The sequence below is a fragment of the Schistocerca piceifrons genome, chromosome 1 (assembly GCF_021461385.2).
Source record: "Schistocerca piceifrons isolate TAMUIC-IGC-003096 chromosome 1, iqSchPice1.1, whole genome shotgun sequence".
Lineage (NCBI taxonomy): Eukaryota > Metazoa > Arthropoda > Insecta > Orthoptera > Acrididae > Schistocerca > Schistocerca piceifrons.
This window is the reverse complement of record NC_060138.1, coordinates 457242741-457259868: the sequence shown is the minus strand read 5'-3', so window position 1 is coordinate 457259868 and position 17128 is coordinate 457242741. Positions and strand designations below refer to the sequence as shown.

The following is a 17128-nucleotide window of genomic DNA, read 5'->3' as shown; positions in this document are numbered from 1 at the left end:
AGTAAATGACCACGGTTCTGCTTCCCACAGCGCGGCTGACAGGCCCCCTGCGACAGAGGCGAGTCTAACTGCGGTAGAACTTTCTTCCACGCCTGGTGAAAAGAGCAGCGTTGGATCTTCGACTAGGACACAGGACCGGCTTGCATCGCCGACTTCGTCTCCGCATTCGTCCGAAAAGTCCCCCGATTCGTCTCCAGAGCGGTCAAGATCGCCTCGGAAAGCTAGGAAACGTCGTAAAAAGCGGTTGGCACACCAGGCTGCTGAAAGCTTAGCCCCGGCTCTGCGGGATAGGTTGAGGAGCATTCAGGAACAGACAACGATCGAAGACCATGGCTGGAGGGAACCTGAGGTCGGAAGCATAACATCGCATCAACGGACATCACCTGAGAACGATGTCCGGGACGAAGGAGCACCGGGCCTCGAATTTTCAGACCATCAGGACGTACCTAATTCCCAACGTAGACAATCTACCCAAAATAGTCGTTATGAATGGGCAGACGATACGGAGACAACAATGCCACATGTATCTGCGAACAATGGTATGGCATGTTAACCGCAACGTCTCAAGCTCACGACTACATTTTGAGCCCACGAATGACACGTGAATTCGGACTACATATGCCTAATCGCCGGAAAGTCAAGTAAACAATAACAGCTCTTGCTCATGGATCAAACGTATCACGTTATGACTGTTAATATTAACAAGATCCAGAGTGCAACTAAAATTGCTGCCCTCCGGGACTTCATATATCAGTCCGATACCGATATTGCGCTTATTCAAGAAGTGTGTTTTTCAAATTTGTATGTTCCGGGATTTACTGCAATTCTCAATGTCGCCTCAGAAAGCGCTTGTGGCACCGCTGTCCTGGTCAAGGAAGGTCTTGCAATAACAGATGTAACCATGTTGGAATCGGGGCGGGGAATCAGTTTTAAGATTTTCGGTGTTACAATTATAAATGTTTATGTACCTTCGGGAAGCAGTGGTCGAACAGAACGAGCCAATTTTTTTAAAAATGATCTAGTGTATTTACTAAAGGAAAATCCCGTTGATGTAATAGTCGGAGGTGACTGGAATTGTGACCTACACAGGAAAGACCAAACGCCAAATTTCAATTTCTCCCCAGAACTAGACGGTCTTGTGAAAACAATGAAATGGCAGGACGCTTGGGAGGTCAAATACCCCGTGTCTGTCCAGTACACGTATTTTAGCACTAAAGCGCAAAGTCGGATCGACCGCATATACGTAAGTTCAAATTTAGCCAGCAAAATCAGTGGCGTCGAACGAATACCAACTTTCTTTTCCGACCATCTAGCACTAAGGTGCAGCATTGGACTTCCTAAACAGAAGACATACTGGGGCCGTCCTTTTTGGAAATTAAATACCGACATGCTTCGAGATAACGCCCTAACTGAGCAGTTAGAAGCTTCTTGGCAACTTTCACTCCGACAAAGCCACAAATACCGGTCAACGATAGATTGGTGGACTTTATGCGCCAAAACGAAACTTCGATCTACTCTAATTTCTTACAGTAGGGAAAGGGCACTTTGGTCTCGGCGGACTGTCGAATTCTATTATACTTGTCTGCGTGACCTTTATGATATGCCAATGTCCGCGGCTGTCAGAACGGGTATCAAACAGGTCAAGGCCGAACTTCTTAGTCTTAAACGCAAACAGCTGGAAGGCATGACAATAAAATCACGAGTTCAAACCACAGTGGAAGAAGAACACGCTTCACTCTATCATCTACTCCAGCACGAAAAAAATCGTCGAAGAAATTTTATTCAGTCATTGCTCTCTGAAGATCGAAGTATTTTAACTCAACAAAAAGATATTTTAAACGAGGCTCATAGGTATTATAATCAATTGTACAGTGCTCATCAGTATAACCCAGATCAAGGACAGGAACTGCTCCGAAACTGTGATATGGAACAACTAGTAACTGCAGAACACAACAGGAGCCTCACTGTTGAAATCCTATCTGAAGACATTTTAGAAGTAATTAAAAGTACACCTGTTAAAAAATCACCTGGGGCCGACGGTTTACCCGTAGAATTTTATTCCAAATATTGGCATATTACAAGGAATAAATTCACACAAGTCGTCAACGAAATCTTGAGTGGAGGGCACATACCTGACGAAATGAAAGAGTGTGTCACTGTTTTACTTCCTAAGGGAAACAATTCGGATGTCAAACAGCTCAACAAAATGAGACCGATATCCTTAATGAACTCTGATTATAAAATTATTGCCAGGGTAGTAAAAAACAGACTCCGACCGGTATTTGATACAGTAATTGGTCCCCATCAAACGTGTCTCCCGGGTCGGAATATTTTTAAAACGGTCTGCGAATACAGGGACATAATCAGTATCTTCTCAACGACATTGACGAAGGCTGGCCTCGTTTTTATCGACTTTTCTAAAGCCTTTGATAGGGTAAACCATGAATATTTATTTACCACTCTGATGCATATAGGTTTTAACGACAAATATTTAATTGTCTTAAAAAATCTATTGCAAGGCATGAAAACCAAAATTTTAATAAATGGACACTATACTCAAGATGTCGAAATAGCAAATGGTGTCCTGCAGGGAAGTCCTTCATCAATGATGCTATATGTGGTAGCACTAGAACCTTTGCTGAAACGATTAAACAAGGAATTAGAAGGCATCTCAATTTCCGGGGTCAGTAACGCTACCAACGCTTACGCCGACGACGTTGGAGTCATCGTCAGAAGTAATGACGACGTTGTAAGACTGGGAGAGATTGTTCGCCTTTACTGCTTCGCAACGGGAGCGCAAATCAACGATATGAAAAGCTCCTTTCTAAATCTCCATGGCTTCAGGAACACTGCCCTCGAATGGGCCAGGTCTGTAGACCATCACACTGCGTTAGGTGTGAGGTTCTACCGATGCCCCCTGCAAACAACGACATTCAACTGGAAGAAGGTCTTACATAGTATTCGAGGTACTTTAATAATGAACCGACTTAGAGACTTGAACATTATCCAAAGGGTGCAATTAATCAACTGCGCTGTCCTTTCGAAAGCAGTATATGTAGGTCAAATACTGCCGATACCTAAAACGATATCCAAAACCATCATGAGCTTCATCTGCAAGTATGTTTGGAGAGGTGAGATATTTAAAGTGGCAGCCAGTACTATAACATTAAAACCGAGAGAAGGAGGCCTCGGACTGACCGATATCCGCCGCAAAACTACGGCTCTTTATATCAAGCGTACACTTCAGCTTTTAGAAGACCGCCACAATAATTTATCATCGAAACTTTTCCAAATCCTTAAACCGGAGAGTATGGAACCACCTATTAACATAAGTAAAATATATTACAAATTGCAGCACATCAGATTCTACTATTTAGAACTCAGTTATCTGCACTGCATTGTCGCGGATAGGACCAAAAGAAACTGTAGTTTCATCATGGATTGCCTTACTACAAAGGACAACCGAAACAGAATGGAATCAAAATATCCCACCCGAAATTGGCAAAATATATGGAAGAATGTAAACAATAAAGTACTGTCCACCAATGTGCGCGGTGCCCGGTACAAGGTTGTCAATAATACCGTTGCCACAAATGAAAGATTACAGTCTATAGGATTGAGTGACACAAATCAGTGTCCACGTTGTAATGTGATAGACACCCTACGGCATCGTCTCATCTGCAACGGCTACCAGGTCATTTGGGACAGAGTCCGCCAACAGGTGGCGTTTATCAATAGGAACGACGGCAGACACCTTACTGTCGACATTCTCGTCAACCCCGAAAGCGTTGCTTTCCCTATTCAGAAGAATAATGTTACCCTATGGCTACTGGGGAACTATGTCAATTATGTCATTACTAACCTCGGCCTGCCCGACGTACTGGACTATGAGCAACATGTATTACTGGAATATTATAAAATATGTGGACAACGACACAACAAGACATTGTATGGTAACATGTTATAAATATTATTTGACAAACAAGGCATCGGATGAAGTACGCAATGACGAATCGCGGATAAAATATCGAAGTTTGCGATGCCAAAGTAGGGGATTGCTGCTAAGGACGAAGTACGGTGGGGACTTCGTGGGCCCCAGGGCCGCTACGGTAGCCGTGAAGGCCTTCGCAGAACCCTGAAAAGGCCTTGTATTCTATGCCTGAATCCGCATGCAAAAAAAAAAAAAAAAAAAAAAAAAAGTGGCAGAGCGCTGGTCAAAAAAGAAAAAAAAATGGATAAGGTATCGGTCTCCTAAACCGGGGATTGTGGGTTCGAGTCCCACCAATATAAAGGAAAAAAAAGTGGCAGAGCACTGGTCTAATAAACCAGGGGTCGTGAGTTCGATCCTCAAAATAAAAAAACAAAAAAACAAAAAAAAAAGTGGCTAGGATACCTGGCTCTCACCCAGGAGGCCCGGGTTCGATTCCCGGTACCGGAATTGCGCGTTTTTGTTGCTCCTCTTATGCGACTTGACTCGACTGACGCTACGCTGACGCGTGCAGAAAGCTACGTTAAGTATGACTCGCGGCAACACCTGACGGCGAGAGAGATGCGGCGTCTATCCACTTGTTATCGAGCCACATACCGGTACCTGTAGTCAAGAGGCTTGGAGGACTGCAAGACATTGCCACGGAGGTGAATGCAGCTAACCACTGTAGTTAGAGTCCTGACAGCGCAGGCACGTTCATTTGCTCGTATACATGTGATGGAGACCGTGTCTGACACTGCTGTGGCGTACACCTTGGCCTAGGCTTTGCTGGGTATCGCCACGTGCATTGCAGCCAGCTGCCTTCGCGGCCCCTCCGTGCCATGGCCGTGATCGTCTAGTGGTTAGGACATTGCGTTGTGGCCGCAATAACCCAGGTTCGAATCCTGGTCACGGCAATTTTGAAAGTTTTGCCTTGCTGCCGTTGCAATGGCGAGTACTCGAAATTACAGTACTCTCTTGATTTTTTCACTCGTGTTCCGCAGGCCGCAGTTAGCACTACCACTTCATCCCCAACACGTAATGTCGCCTCCCAGAGCGCAGACGTCCGCTGCTCTCTGTAGTCGAAAAGGGCAGTCGTTTGAAGTGCGATGGATGAGCAGCCAGTCCCAGCAGAACAGGAAGCTGTGGCGTGCACTGTTTCTACAAATGCTAGGAACACTGGCGCACCAAGCAGCGCATGTAGCGTGGCCGAGCGCTTTAAGGCGCTGGTTTAAGGCACCAGTCTCTCTGTAGGCGCGGTTTCGAATCCCGTAGCTGCCGGGGGTTTTGATGTGATCGCGTTAACCTGCCGCTTCTTCTTCAAGTGTAACCTCCTTGAGCTCACATATGTTTGATACATGGAGCATTCTAGCTCCGCCTGACAGTTACAGCTACGATACTTTAGTGGTTAAGGAAAGCCCAGGTTCGAAACCTGGTCACGGCACAAAAACGTCTCTTGACGCTGTCTCCTTAACTGCGACAGCTACAGACAAGTGGCGTCGCTACCATACGGCGGGCACGGCTTTTTCTTGCTGTGGATGGCCTAAAGAGACGCTTCCAGTGGGAGAGCAGTGGAAAGACATGGCACGGCGATTGCCAAGATACTTCCATTTCGAAGTGATCTTTGTAGTACAAAGGAAACGTTTTGCCGCTGCTGCTCCAATGGTAACGTGGCCGAGCGGTCTAAGGCGCTGGTTTTAGGCACCAGTCTCTCCGGAGGCGTGTGTTCGAATCCCACCGTTGCCACTTTTTACGTCTCATTTTTGTGCCGTTGCGGTGTGTTCTCGTGGGGTAGGACGCAGGCTCTTGTGACGCGCGTGTTGTGTAGGTAGCGTGGCCGACCGGTCTAAGGCGCTGGTTTCAGGCACCATTCTTTTCGGAGGCGTGGGTTCCAATCCCACAGCTGCCGAACGTGTAATGTTTCCTGTGTCGAAGGCAGATGCACTCATTGCCCGCAAAGGAAACAGCACAACAAGGCGTGAGCGTCTGCTTGGTGAATTGTCGTAGAACAGTGCGTGGTGCAACGACAGGATTTGTAGGCACCTTTTTCTCTCATCATTGCTGGCGTTCGTCTCCACGAAATGCGTCCGGAGCACGCCGTTCTATAACGCGAGAGAGTGGATTTTTTACAGTTGTCGTCAGTTAACCGTGGGCGGCTGCTGCGTTCGCTGGAAAGAGCACTGCCGTCGTTATCCGGTGTGGTCTAGTGGCTAGGATACCTGGCTCTCACCCAGGAGGCCCGGGTTCGATTCCCGGTACCGGAATTTAAAAGAAAAAAAAATCTTTATTGACATAACAATAATACAATAGTAATTATACATATGTGGCCCACTTCCTAACATGATTAGTGGACCATTAATTGTTACATAAGTCTAAGTATTTTGCAGTTTAGTTGTTAGTGAGCTACTATTAAGTTCCTAAGGTAGTGTTAGATTCTTACAGCAACAATGGGCAGTTTAGTTTTACCTACTTCTAACCTAGAAATGACTACTAACTGCAGCGTCACAGGTGTGCCAGTAAAAATATAAACCTACTTGGAGTGGCCAGGCTCCCCGAGCTAACCCCGAGGAGCATGCCCCTGGCACCGGGCCGGCCAAGGTTAGTAATCGCTGCAGTTTCTTATGTTAGTATTCTAAACTACGTCCTACTACTACTAACTTAACCTACGTCATAGTTGGTGCTTGTCGTAATCGGTGTGATTGATCCCACCCCCCTAATCCCATGCGTGGCGGTTTCCAACTAATGGAAGTCGGCCATTCCACGCACAGGCGGAATGGGATTGGGATCATGTCATAATCGGTTGGTTGAAGAATTAGGTGTTTATTCTTGATCCCTCAGGTATTCTATTAAGACCTTTTGTCATACCTCTTCTGCCAGAGCGTTTAAGGTATGGAATGTGTCTTCTTGTCTGAGAAGATTGTATGTCTCGTGGTTTGGGAGTCTGTCTCTGAGTGTCATAGCCACGTCATTGAACAGAGGGCACTCGAAAACCACATGATCAGGAGTTCCTTCTGCCGCGCCACAGTCACACTCGGGGGTTGCCCTTTTCCCAAACCGACATAAATATGTCGGATAGGGTCCATGACCAGTGAGAAAGTGGATGAGTCCTCGTGTGGGTTCAAAATATTTCATGGTCCCGCGTTCTTTAACATCAGGTAGAAACTGAAATGTTCTTCTCCCCGTTTCATCTTCCTCCCATATCCTCTGCCACAATTCCTCCCCTCTGTTTCTTATTCCCCTTTTATCCTCTACTCTCACACCCATGATATCTGTTATTTTTTCTCCATTCCCTTTTTTGGCCCAGTACCATGCCACTTGTTCACGTATTTTTATGTCTAATGGGCAGAGCCCCATTATGACTAACAGGGCTCCCCCTGGTGATGTCCTGTAGGCCCCTACTGATCTTAAAATCATATTCCTTTGGACTCTTCTCACTATCATAGCGGGCACGACCCGCGTGAGCCTGTGCGCCCAGACTCCCGAGCTGTAACCCACTACTGAAGATGCTACTGTGATAGAGTCTGATGAGATGAGGGGGGAGATGAAATCGTTTATGTCCAATGGAAATGAGATTATTTAGTAGCTGGAGGGCTCTCTGAGTCACGGCTTCTATGTGTTTTCCAAAGTTCCATCTCTCGTCAATTATAACTCCCAGATATCGCGCCTCTCGTCTCCGAAGAACTGGTGAGCCTTCAATTCTGACCGTGGGATTCCTGACAAGCTGACATTTTAGCAGTAAGTACGTGGATTTGGTAGGAGATATTTTCATCTTCGTTTTTAGGCACCATTGGTGCAGTTTTTCAATGGCCCTTTCGATCTTTGGCTCGATGTCCTCTCGGCTACGACCGCCGACCAGCAGGAGGAGGTCGTCTGCGTAGGCTATCACCTCTAGCACTTCCTCACTTTGTTGCAATTCGTCCAGTAGTGGTTCCATGTGGATATCCCAGAACAGGGGCCCCAGAACAGAGCCTTGGGGACATCCCTTTGTGATTACTTTTCCAATTCTCCCGCTAGGGGATGATAGCCAAACCTCCCTGTCATTACAATAGCTCCTCAGACATCCATAAAGCGGCCCTGGACACTCTTTCTCCCGTAAGCAGGAGAAGAGGGAAGGCCACCACAGGTTGTCAAAGGCGCCACTAATATCCACCATGATGCCGACGACGTACTTATGCGGGGTCGAGCCACAGACCTCAGCCGCCAGGGCGATGGCATCAGATGCCGACCGCCCCGACCTGAAGCCGAACTGCCTGCTGCTCATCCCCCGCAGTACCCGGTGGGCCGTCAATCTGTCAGCCAGCAGTTTCTCTAGGAGCTTCCCGAATAGGTCCAATAGGCAGATTGGCCTGTAAGATTTAGCTTCAGTTGGATCTTTCTCCGGTCCTTTTTTAATTATTATTACGTTCGCGGTTTTCCACCTCTTGGGAAACCTTCTTTGTCTTAGACATTCGTTGAATAGGTGGTTCAACGGCGCGACTAACTGGGGTGCCAGGAATTGCACCACCTCAGCCACAATGCCGTCTGGTCCTGGAGCTTTCCCTCTTTTTAGGGATCTTATTTGTGCAGCTACCTCCTCTTCCGAGAATGGGTAGACTGCCGTGTTGTTGTTATAGTCCACTAAATATGCGTCACGCAGTTGCTTCTGGACTTCAGTTTCTTCATCCGCATTGTCGTCAGGCAGCAGGGACTGGAGAAGGACCTCAGCAGTTTCCTGCCAAGACTCCGTCATCCCGTCCCCTCGCCTGACTGTTGATAACTCCAGGGGAGAGCGGATTTTCTCCCTCACTAATTTATAAGGGAGACCCCATGGATCTAAGGCTAACTGGTTCAGCACGTAGGTTTCCCAGCTACGCATTCTCACTTCACGTAACTCCTTCTGGAATCTTTGTTTGGCCGCCCTGTATTGCAACTGCCATCTTTGTCTTTCCAGCCAGACGACACTGCGCTGGTAGTTTCTTCTTAGCCTTCTGACAGATTGCCGTAACTCCTCTAATTCGGGCGACCATGGTGATGGCAAGGCCGCCACGGCCTTCCTCCTGGTTGGTACAGCGACCCTCACCGCTCTATGTACTGCACCCACCAGTTCCTCGGCTCTGTCGTCTACGTCTAGGTCTTGATATGCGTCACCTTCTGGTAAGGCAGGAATGTCGCACTCCCTTGCTAAAAGTTCCCAATTTGCTTTGTTATAGTTAAACTGCACCTCCCACCCCATGGTCCAGCGGCACTCTCTTTCACTTAGAGTGAAGGTTATCAAGTTGTGGTCACTCGTGGTGGCATTGCTTACGACTATCCAATTTTTTATTAGGTTGGCTGCATTGTGTGATGTAAGGGTCACATCTATATTCGTGCCTTGTCCTCCTCCTGCTGTGTATGTAGGAGGATTGCCCGGCCTGTTGGCCACCACGAGCTGCGAAGCCATAAGAAATTCTTCCACTTTCTCGCCGTTTGCGTCTCTGGTGCCACTGTACCACAGGGGGGATTTTGCATTGATATCAGCTGTTATGATTATCTTTCGTCCCCGCAACGCCGTGGTAACTCTTGCTAGATGTTCTAAGTGTTGTTCTATTTCATCTCCGTATTGAAAATACATATTTATGAGAATAATTACTCCCATCGGGGACTGAAGCTCCACGACGTTGCAGTGACGAGTTGCAAATTGTGTGAGCGTAGTTACCCTCAAAAGTTTGTTTGTTACTACCATTGCCGCTCTAGGGTCCTCACACCTGCTAATAATTTGCCAAGTAGTGGCAGCAAAAGCTATTTTCCCAGCTTGGGAGTACGGCTCCTGTAGGCAGAGCACGTCCAGTCTCCTCTCCTCCACCTCTTTACGGAGCTCCTGCATAACAAGTCGACTGTTGTGCGTATTTAACTGTCCAATTATTATCTCAGTCGTCATGGGAAGTATGTATGTATGTGGTCGTCCGGCCAGGTCTTATTCCAGTCGAAAGCAATTCGTCCGTTTGCCAGTACGGCCTGTTCGTAAATGTTCTGGAGGTCAAACTTTTCGCCACGTCTCTCAAAAACTTTTTTCATTAAGTCCCGCAGGGCTCCGAAATCAGTGGGGAGATTCACTGACTTGAGCTGTATTCTGTCTACAGCCTCCATTACCGAGAAGGTTACCTTTTTACCCTCTTCGTGTCCTACACGGACCACATGCCGTAAGGCAGTGGCCAGGGTGATCGGCTCTTCCAGCGTGGCCAGTTGCATCGTGTACTCGATGTTGGGGTATACCCTTACGGGGTCCACGGGTGGCAATCTGACCACTGGAGTGTTCTGTGTTGTGGACTTTAGGCTCGTACTGGTAACAGCACTATCTTGGATGGGTCGGTTTTCTTTGGGTTTTGTCTGGGATATTGCAGTCATAGGATGCCCTTGCCGTTTCAGGTGGATTGTCGGCTTTGTTTCCCGGCGTTGAGGGGCGGGATCTGTGTTCTGTGCGGGAAGATCTGTTTGTATGCTTATGTCAACCATGTGAGGCTCTGTTTGTATGGCCTTGTCTATTATTTCTGTTTTAGTGGCACCCGAAAGCGCCAGCAGGAAGTTCTTGAACCTGGTTGGCCTCATAGCGTCCCGCCTCCTCTTACTTGGGGATTTATGTTTTGGCATCCTGTTTGGTGGGCTGTGATCAGCCATAGTCGATTTTAGAAATTAGTCATTGTTCCAACATTCTGTATGTTGGGCAATTGCGTCCTGAGGCTCCGCATGACTTTTTCCCGCGGTTTTTTGCAGGGAATGCAGATCGCTGCTGCTTTGCAGTCCTTGCGGTTGTGTCCACTTGTGCCACACTTCGTGCAGGCCGACTCCCTGGTACAAAGCCTTAGGATGTGATCCAAGTCACCGCAGTTGTGGCAGCGAGGTACCACGATGTAGTCTCTGACGTTAATAGAATGAAATCCTACATATAGTCTGCCCATTGCTGTGATTTTCCTCCACATTGGCGCCGTGACCTCAGCAACGTGATGAACCACATCACGCCCCCGAGGCCCCGTCTTGAATCTCAATTTGAAACTCTTTCGAAATTACTCCTCATTTATATCATCAAAATTTTGCTCTTTTATTGTGTTTGTCAGTTCTTCATCCGTCATAATAGTTGGCACGTCACAGAGGATTACTAAGGGATTCCTCTTCTTTGGTGGTTCACATTTGATTAGCGCGTTTAGTTTTTGATTGTTTAATATTTTATCCTTGTCTTCCTCTGAGGCTACTTCCACAATAACTGAATTTTTGCTGGGTTTTATTCTCTTTATTTTAATTTTGTCTTTAGCTGGGTTGACAGTTTTTGTAAACAACTCCTGAATTTTCTTCACACTGGTGACTTGCCCAGGTAGTGTCCTGAGAAAGACCGCAGTGTCCGTTCTTTTGGCTGCTTTATCTATTGTTTCCTTTGTTGTGTGCGGCTTGGTTGGCGCTTGCGCAGCCACCGCCGCCCAGGTCTTGGTCGGTTGGTTTCTCAATCTGTTGTTTTCTTTTCTTAGCTCCTCCATTCTGCCTTCAAGTTTTGCGTGGACAATGGCCCATGCAGTAAGTTCATTTTTTATGATTGTTAGAGCTGCTTGGCTTATTTTGCCGTTTTTGACATTCTGCTCTAAGAGCAGTGAGATTCTACCGTGCCTTTGTGTTACGAATTCAGCTTCTGCCTGTCCCAGCTCGTCCTGGGGAGAGGGATCAGGCGCAATAGAAGCGCGTTTGGACGCACAAGAATCACTCGTTTCGGTTGCCGCCATGATGAGTAACGAGTGATAAAATATGGGAGCCCGTCTCTTGCCCCGGACCGGCTCCTCTGGCATGGGGGGGGGGGGGGGGGGGGGGGAGACATGAGGCAGCTCGCCCACCGGCCTTGCCCCAAGACCAAGGGCACTCTTCGAACTGCAGGGTTCAGCGCGCCGTTGCCAGCGCACTGGTCCCCATCGGTGGCTCCGTCATCGTCGATTTCACTCGACGCTCCTCGGCAAGTGCACCCCGCACTCCGGAGAGGCGGATGCACCTCTCGCCCTTCGCCGCTTACTAGCCCGAGCTTCCACCTGTCGGCCAAGGACCCACTCCTACTCAGGTGGTGGGTCGGTCACCCAGTCGTTCAGCGGTCTGGACCCATCTAACCTGGATCAGGCGATGTCACCACCTCCTGGGTTTGGCAGAACACGCCCCGGTTACCCAGGGGCGCGGCGAAGCACCCTTGCCGAGTCGCGCCTCGATCCCACGCCGACGAACGAGGTCTCCGGCATGCAGGACACCTGGTGGTCTGTGCCCTGCGAACCGGAATTGCGCGGATTTGTTGCTCCTCTTATGCGACTTGTCTCGACTGACGCTACGCTGACGCGTACAGAAAGCTACGTTAAGTATGACTCGCGGCAACACCTGCCGGCGAGAGAGATGCGACGTCTATCCACTTGTTATCGAGCCACATACCGGTACCTGTAGTCAAGAGGCTTGGAGGACTGCAAGACATTGCCACGGAGGTGAATGCAGCTAACCACTGTAGTTAGAGTCCTGACAGCGCAGGCACGTTCATTTGCTCGTATACATGTGATGGAGACCGTGTCTGACACTGCTGTGGCGTACACCTTGGCCTAGGCTTTGCTGGGTATCGCCACTTGCATTGCAGCCAGCTGCCTTCGCGGGCGCCTCCGTGGCCATGGCCGAGATCGTCTAGTGGTTAGGACATTGCGTTGTGGCCGCAATAACCCAGGTTCGAATCCTGGTCACGGCAATTTTGAAAGTTTTGCCTTGCTGCCGTTGCAATGGCGAGTACTCGAAATGACAGTACTCTCTTGATTTTTTCACTCGTGTTCCGCAGGCCGCAGTTAGCACTACCACTTCATCCCTAATGTCGCCTCCCAGGGCGCAGACGTCCGCTGCTCTCTGTAGTCGAAAAGGGCAGTCGTTTGAAGTGCGATGGATGAGCAGCCAGTCCCAGCAGAACAGGAAGCTGTGGCGTGCACTGTTTCTACAAATGCTAGGAACACTGGCGCACCAAGCAGCGCATGTAGCGTGGCCGAGCGCTTTAAGGCGCTGGTTTAAGGCACCAGTCTCTCTGTAGGCGCGGTTTCGAATCCCGTAGCTGCCGGGGGTTTTGATGTGATCGCGTTAACATGCCGCTTTTTCTTCAAGTGTAACCTCCTTGAGCTCACATATGTTTGATACATGGAGCATTCTAGCTCCGCCTGACAGTTACAGCTACGATACTTTAGTGGTTAAGGAAAGCCCAGGTTCGAAACCTGGTCACGGCACGAAAACGTCTCTTGACGCTGTCTCCTTAACTGCGACAGCTACAGACAAGTGGCGTCGCTACCATACGGCGGGCACGGCTTTTTCTTGCTGTGGATGGCCTAAAGAGACGCTTCCAGTGGGAGAGCAGTGGAAATACATGGCACGGCGATTGCCAAGATACTTCCATTTCGAAGTGATCTTTGTAGTACAAACGAAACGATTTGTCGCAGCTGCTCCAACGGTAACGTGGCCGAGCGGTGTAAGGCGCTGGTTTTAGGCACCAGTCTCTCCGGAGGCGTGGGTTCGAATCCCACCGTTGCCACTTTTTACGTCTCATTTTTGTGCCGTTGCGGTGTGTTCTCGTGGGGTAGGACGCAGCTCTTGTGACGCGCCTGTTGTGTAGGTAGAGTGGCCGAGCGGTCTAAGGCGCTGGTTTCAGGCACCATTCTTTTCGGAGGCGTGGGTTCCAGTCCCACAGCTGCCGAACGTGTAATGTTTCCTGTGTCGAAGGCAGATGCACTCATTGCCCGCAAAGGAAACAACACAACAACGCGTGAGCGTCTGCTTGGTGAATTGTCGTAGAACAGTGCGTGGTGCAACGACAGGATTTGTAGGCACCTTTTGCTCTCATCATTGCTGGCGTTCGTCTCCACGAAATGCATCCGGAGCACGCCGTTCTATAACGCGAGAGAGTGGATTTTTTACAGTTGTCGTCAGTTAACCGTGGGCGGCTGCTGCGTTCGCTGGAAAGAGCACTGCCGTCGTTATCCGGTGTGGTCTAGTGGCTAGGGTACCTGAATCTCACCCAGGAGGCCCGGCTTCGATTCCCGGTACCGGAATTGCGCGTTTTTGTTGCGCCTCTTATTCGACTTGACTCGACTGACGCTACGCTGACGCGTGCAGAAAGCTACGTTAAGTATGACTCGCGGCAACACCTAACGGCGAGAGAGATGGGGCGTCTATCCACTTGTTATCGAGCCACATACCGGTACCTGTAGTCAAGAGGCTTGGAGGACTGCAAGACATTGCCACGGAGGTGAATGCAGCTAACCACTGTAGTTAGAGTCCTGACAGCGCAGGCACGTTCATTTGCTCGTATACATGTGATGGAGTCCGTGTCTGACACTGCTGTGGCGTACACCTTGGCCTAGGCTTTGCTGGGTATCGCCACTTGCATTGCAGCCAGCTGCCTTCGCGGGCGCCTCCGTGGCCATGGCCGTGATCGTCTAGTGGTTAGGACATTGCGTTGTGGCCGCAATTAGCACTACCACTTCATCCCCAACACGTAATGTCGCCTCCCAGAGCGCAGACGTCCGCTGCTCTCTGTAGTCGAAAAGGGCAGTCGGTTGAAGTGCGATGGATGAGCAGCCAGTCCCGGCAGAACAGGAAGCTGTGGCGTGCACTGTTTCTACAAATGCTAGGAACACTGGCACACCAAGCAGCGCATGTAGCGTGGCCGAGCGCTTTAAGGCGCTGGTTTAAGGCACCAGTCTCTCTGTAGGCGCGGTTTCGAATCCCGTAGCTGCCGGGGGTTTTGATGTGATCGCGTTAACCTGCCGCTTTTCCTTCAAGTGTAACCTCCTTGAGCTCACATATGTTTGATACATGGAGCATTCTAGCTCCGCCTGACAGTTACAGCTACGATACTTTAGTGGTTAAGGAAAGCCCAGGTTCGAAACCTGATCACGGCACGAAAACGTCTCTTGACGCTGTCTCCTTAACTGCGACAGCTACAGACAAGTGGCGTCGCTACCATACGGCGGGCACGGCTTTTTCTTGCTGTGGATGGCCTAAAGAGACGCTTCCAGTGGGAGAGCAGTGGAAAGACATGGCACGGCGATTGCCAAGATACTTCCATTTCGAAGTGATCTTTGTAGTACAAAGGAAACGTTTTGCCGCTGCTGATCCAACGGTAACGTGGCCGAGCGGTCTAAGGCGCTGGTTTTAGGCACCAGTCTCTCCGGAGGCATGGGTTCGAATCCCACCCTTGCCACTTTTTACGTCTCATTTTTGTGCCGTTGCGGTGTGTTCTCGTGGGGTAGGACGCAGCTCTTGTGACGCGCGTGTTGTGTAGGTAGCGTGGCCGACCGGTCTAAGGCGCTGGTTTCAGACACCATTCTCTTCGGAGGCGTGGGTTACAATCCCACAGCTGCCGAACGTGTAATGTTTCCTGTGTCGAAGGCAGATGCACTCATTGCCCGCAAAGGAAACAGCACAACAAGGCGTGAGCGTCTGCTTGGTGAATTGTCGTAGAACAGTGCGTGGTGCAACGACAGGATTTGTAGGCACCGTTTGCTCTCATCATTGCTGGCGTTCGTCTCCACGAAATGCGTCCGGAGCACGCCGTTCTATAACGCGAGAGAGTGGATTTTTACAGTTGTCGTCAGTTAACCGTGGGCGGCTGCTGCGTTCGCTGGAAGGAGCACTGCCGTCGTTATCCGGTGTGGTCTAGTGGCTAGGGTACCTGGATCTCACCCAGGAGGCCACGCTTCGGTTCCCGATACCGGAATTGCGCGTTTTTGTAGCTCCTCTTATTCGACTTGACTCGACTGACGCTACGCTGACGCGTGCAGAAAGCTACGTTAAGTATGACTCGCGGCAACACCTGACGGCGAGAGAGATGCGGCGTCTATCCACTTGTTATCGAGCCACATACCGGTACCTGTAGTCAAGAGGCTTGGAGGACTGCAAGACATTGCCACGGAGGTGAATGCAGCTAACCACTGTAGTTAGAGTCCTGACAGCGCAGGCACGTTCATTTGCTCGTATACATGTGATGGAGACCGTGTCTGACACTGCTGTGGCGTACACCTTGGCCTAGGCTTTGCTGGGTATCGCCACTTGCATTGCAGCCAGCTGCCTTCGCGGGCGCCTCCGTGGCCATGGCCGTGATCGTCTAGTGGTTAGGACATTGCGTTGTGGCCGCAATAACCCAGGTTCGAATCCTGGTCACGGCAATTTTGAAAGTTTTGCCTTGCTGTCGTTGCAATGGCGAGTACTCGAAATGACAGTACTCTCTTGATTTTTTCACTCGTGTTCCGCAGGCCGCAGTTAGCACTACCACTTCATCCCCAACACGTAATGTCGCCTCCCAGAGCGCAGACGTCCGCTGCTCTCTGTAGTCGAAAAGGGCAGTCGTTTGAAGTGCGATGGATGAGCAGCCAGTCCCGGCAGAACAGGAAGCTGTGGCGTGCACTGTTTCTACAAATGCTAGGAACACTGGCGCACCAAGCAGCGCATGTAGCGTGGCCGAGCGCTTTAAGGCACTGGTTTAAGGCACCAGTCTCTCTGTAGGCGCGGTTTCGAATCCCGTAGCTACCGGGGGTTTTGATGTGATCGCGTTAACCTGCCGCTTTTCCTTCAAGTGTAACCTCCTTGAGCTCACATATGTTTGATACATGGAGCATTCTAACTCCGTCTGACAGTTACAGCTACGATACTTTAGTGGTTAAGGAAAGCCCAGGTTCGAAACCTGGTCACGGCACGAAAACGTCTCTTGACGCTGTCTCCTTAACTGCGACAGCTACAGACAAGTGGCGTCGCTACCATACGGCGGGCACGGCTTTTTCTTGCTGTGGATGGCCTAAAGAGACGCTTCCAGTGGGAGAGCAGTGGAAATACATGGCACGGCGATTGCCAAGATACTTCCATTTCGAAGTGATCTTTGTAGTACAAACGAAACGTTTTGCCGCTGCTGGTCCAACGGTAACGTGGCCGAGCGGTCTAAGGCGCTGGTTTTAGGCACCAGTCTCTCCGGAGGCGTGGGTTCGAATCCCACCGTTGCCACTTTTTACGTCTCATTTTTGTGCCGTTGCGGTGTGTTCTCGTGGGGTAGGACGCAGCTCTTGTGACGCGCGTGTTGTGTAGGTAGCGTGGCCGAGCGGTCTAAGGCGCTGGTTTCAGGCACCATTCTCTTCGGAGGCGTGGGTTCCAATCCCACAGCTGCCGAACGTG

General features: G+C 49.7%; 7 non-coding genes across 7 annotated transcripts; all 7 read left to right on the top strand.

The window, feature by feature from the left end:
* The first annotated feature begins 4812 nt into the window (after positions 1-4812).
* On the top strand, positions 4813-4884 carry Trnah-gug. Its single transcript has one exon. It is a non-coding gene; the product is annotated as a tRNA-His (tRNA).
* A 747-nt stretch (positions 4885-5631) lies between these two features.
* Positions 5632-5713, top strand: Trnal-uag. The gene has a single exon. It is a non-coding gene; the product is annotated as a tRNA-Leu (tRNA).
* Positions 5714-6159: 446 nt separating this feature from the next.
* Trnae-cuc lies at positions 6160-6231 on the top strand. Its single transcript has one exon. It is a non-coding gene; the product is annotated as a tRNA-Glu (tRNA).
* A 6371-nt stretch (positions 6232-12602) lies between these two features.
* Trnah-gug lies at positions 12603-12674 on the top strand. The gene has a single exon. It is a non-coding gene; the product is annotated as a tRNA-His (tRNA).
* A 740-nt stretch (positions 12675-13414) lies between these two features.
* Trnal-uag lies at positions 13415-13496 on the top strand. The gene has a single exon. It is a non-coding gene; the product is annotated as a tRNA-Leu (tRNA).
* A 2563-nt stretch (positions 13497-16059) lies between these two features.
* On the top strand, positions 16060-16131 carry Trnah-gug. Its single transcript has one exon. It is a non-coding gene; the product is annotated as a tRNA-His (tRNA).
* Positions 16132-16878: 747 nt separating this feature from the next.
* Trnal-uag lies at positions 16879-16960 on the top strand. The gene has a single exon. It is a non-coding gene; the product is annotated as a tRNA-Leu (tRNA).
* Positions 16961-17128: the final 168 nt, after the last annotated feature.